Source organism: Erythrolamprus reginae, chromosome 4, assembly GCF_031021105.1.
Source record: "Erythrolamprus reginae isolate rEryReg1 chromosome 4, rEryReg1.hap1, whole genome shotgun sequence".
Taxonomy (NCBI): Eukaryota; Metazoa; Chordata; class Lepidosauria; order Squamata; family Dipsadidae; genus Erythrolamprus; species Erythrolamprus reginae.
Window position 1 is genome coordinate 36,034,720 of NC_091953.1, and position 3,980 is coordinate 36,038,699.

Consider the following 3,980-nt stretch of genomic DNA (forward strand, 5'->3'; position numbering starts at 1 on the left):
TAAAACCCATCATTAAAACCATGCAACAAGCCATTATTATTATTATTATTGCTGTTGTTGCTGCTGCTGCTGCTGTTGTTGTTGTTATTATTATTATTATTATTATTATTATTATTATTAATTAGATTTGTATGCCTATCCTTCTCCAATATGAATATGAATATGAATTTTAGAAATACAAGCAACAAAGTTACAGTCATACAGTCATTTGTTTACAGTCAGACAAGGTATGGACAGCTGAAGCGCTACATATATACAGTATATGTAATATTTGTGCAAAGTGAGACCCACCCAAAATCTCCCCCTCTCCTTCTTGTGTACAGTGTACAGTGGCCTATGTATAAACTGTCTGTTCTTTGCAGACTTCACAGTAGCAAGACATGGAGCCAACATTTGAATAGGTTGGAAAGATTTTGGAAAAGCACCGGAGCTAAATTCCTGGTGCTTTTTGCAGGTTTTATCATGCCCCAAATTTTATATGTTACACATGGCGATGGGCTTCTTAGACTTGAGATACTGTACTGCCCTTAAAATGACTTTAGCAAGGCTTTGTGGGGACAAATACCAACTATACAGAAGTTTATAAAATTTTTCTTTGTAAGCTGCTGACAATGTGATTTTACAGATGTTATTTCATGATCTCTCCCTGTCAATTAAGTGTATATTATGTTGAACGTTCTTGGCCCATGCAATCATAGGTTTAGACTTGCTAAAATCTACCCCAACCTTAAAGACATATGTTAGAAATGCAAGAAACACCCAGGAACCTTTTTTCATATGTGGTGGTCGTGCCCTAAAATTCAAATTATATGGAAAACCACACATAGGTGGCTTAGAGAAATATTGGAAGAGGAAATTGAATACTCCCTAGAAAGCATGTTTCTGGGCATTTGGAAACGACACTACCCCAGACAAAAGCTCTATCTAATGAAGCACCTAGTTACTGCAGTCAGAATTTCAATAGCACAATTATGGAATATATCCCGTCTGAAAACTTTATCACTGAAAAAAAAAAATTAGATGTGCTGAAATGGACATAATGACAAATAAAATTAAAGGAGTAAGAAATTAAGAAACTAAAGACATATGGGAAAAATGGTATAGATGGATCCGCAATAAAAAACAAAACTGAGTATAGTTGTACAGTGATACCTTGTCTTACAAACTTAATTGGTTCCGGGACGAGGTTCTTAAGGTGAAAAGTTTGTAAGATGAAACAATGTTTTCCATAGGAATCAATGGAAAAGCGATTAATGCGTGCAAGCCCAAAATTCACCCCTTTTGCCAGCCGAAGCGCCCATTTTTGCGCTGCTGGGATTCCCCTGAGGCTCCCCTCCATGGGAAACCCCACCTCTGGACTTCCGTTGCCAGCGAAGCACCTGTTTTTGCGCTGCTGGGATTCCCCTGCAGCATCACAAAAACACAGAAGTCCGGAGGTGGGAGTTCCCATGGAGGGGAGCCTCAGGAGAATCCCAGCAGCACAAAAACGGATGCTTCGCTGGCAACGGAAGTCCGGAAGCGGGGCATCCCAGAGGTGGCGGTGGGTTTGTAAGGTGAAAATAGTTTGTAAGAAGAGGCAAAAAAATCTTAAACCCTGGGTTTGTATCTCGAAAAGTTTGTATGACGAGGTGTTTGTAAGACAAGGTATCACTGTATATGCAAAAGACTTGGAAATATTAACATTCTGTTCTGTATTAATATAATGATTTGTATTTGATTTGGTTCTGACATAACGAAAGGAGTTGTAGTGATGATGTGTTAACAGAAACGGTATTAGATCTGTAAGAACAACGATACGACTTTTTTTGTATTTTGTTTAATAATAAAAGTTTAAATAATTTTTTTTAAATGACACATGATTATGAATGGCTCTTCAGTGGTGAAGCGTGCTGAAATCCATTTTTTTAAACTGGTTCTGTGGGTAGCGGGTGTGGCGTGGTTTGATGGGCGTGACAGGGGAAGGATGTTGCAAAATCCCCATTCCCATCCCACTCTGGGGTCAACCAGGGGTGGTATTTGCCGGGTGTTCAAACTATTCAAAATTTGCACTACCGTTTCTCCAGAATCTGTTAGAACCTGCTGGATTTCAGCCCTGTAGCTCTCCATGGATAAAACAAAGTATTTATTTGGGGCCGGAAGCACTCATAAATTTGACTATCATTCTCCGGGCAATGTACCAAATTTGCAAGATCTCACTTTAAATTCACAACAGCCCAAAGTCTGAAAAGACCCAAATAGTCATGTTAGTTTGACTCTGTTGGGGATTTTCAACTTTAATTTTACCCTCCTCCATGAAACTTATCGGAAAATCTTGGAAAAATCACTGCCTCTGATCCTCGCCTAGTCCCCTAGATTGAATTTAATTTTAAAGGATAAAACAAGGGAGATTACAGCTGCAAGAGCAATCATGGGCTTCCCTAAATATGCCCATGTGACACCAACCCTCCACAGTCTGCATTGGTTGCCGATCAGTTTCCAGTCACAATTCAAAGTGTTGGTTATGACCTATAAAGCCCTTCATGGCACCGGGCCAGGTTATCTCCGTGACCGCATTCTGCCGCATGAATCCCAGCGACCGATTAGGTCCCAGAGTTGGCCTTCTCCGGGTCCCCATCAACTAAACTATAATAACTGAGGCCTTTATTCAAACATGGTAGTTTAATCAAGGAACGTGCCAACCGGGCAGGTACAGGCTTAAGAGTAAAAGTTAATACACAGGCTTTTATATCTCACTCTGCCTGAGGCAGTCACCAATCAATACAGAGGAACTTTCCCGCTTACATTGTACCTGGGGCTTGCGCGCCCTATCAGCACCTTGGATAGGGATCGGCGGCGCGGCTCTAAGCGGCCGGCTGTTACTATGCGGATACAGCATAAACAATGTCGTTTGGCGGGACCCAGGGGAAGAGCCTTCTCTGTGGCGGCCCCGGCCCTCTGGAACCAACTCCCCCCAGAGATTAGAATAGCCCCCACCCTTCTTGCCTTTCGTAAGCTTCTTAAAACCCACCTCTGTCGTCAGGCATGGGGGAACTGAGATATTCTTTCCCCCTAGGCTTCTACAATTTATGTATGGTATGTCTGTATGTATGATTGGTTTTAAAATAAGGGTTTTTAGCTACTTTAGTATTGGATTGTCGCATGTTGTTTTTATCACTGTTGTTAGCCGCCCCGAGTCTACGGAGAGGGGTGGCATACAAATCCAATAAAACTAAACTAAACTAAACTAAGGGAAGAACCCTTTTGAGTCTTTATGGACAGACATGAGGGATAGATGGTCATGTCTCTTGATGGGCAGGAAGTGTTTGTGCAGTCTGGTTGATAGTTTTCTTCTATCTTCTTTACCCTTAAATGCCAAGTAAAGCACAATACCATGTACAGTGCAGTTTCTAAAAACTTCTTCAGATCAATGGTACAAATCTAATGGTTATCACAACATCGGGTTTTTGGACAATCCTGTTTATTCCCAATTCTTTATTTTTTATCAATTCCTCCTGATCTGATAACCATGGATGCTTGCAGATATTTGAGTCCCAAGTACTGAAATTGAATTTATTGATGGTGTGATGTGTAGCTGAAACCATGATTTTGTTTACACAACAGCTAACATATTTAAATTTTGCCTCTTGTTTTGATTAATGCTGAATTAGTTACAGAATCATGTAATTTAGAAGAGCCATTTAGGCCACTGAGTAGCTCCGTGTTTGGTGTACAAATACACACAAGAATATCTCCAACAGTTGGGATTATTCAGCCCAGCCACTATTTGAATGCACCCAACAAAAGGCAGTACACTATCCTCCTGTAATTGATTCCCCTCTCAAACTGATATTATTATTAGATGCAGCATCAGCCTTTATTTAAGATTATTTTATGGTCTGAAGACTAGAGCGATGAAAAGTTAAATTTCTCAACATTAACTGAAATGCTTTATCAGAAATGTTTGCACTACAATGCTTGAAATAAAAATGCTACACAATATG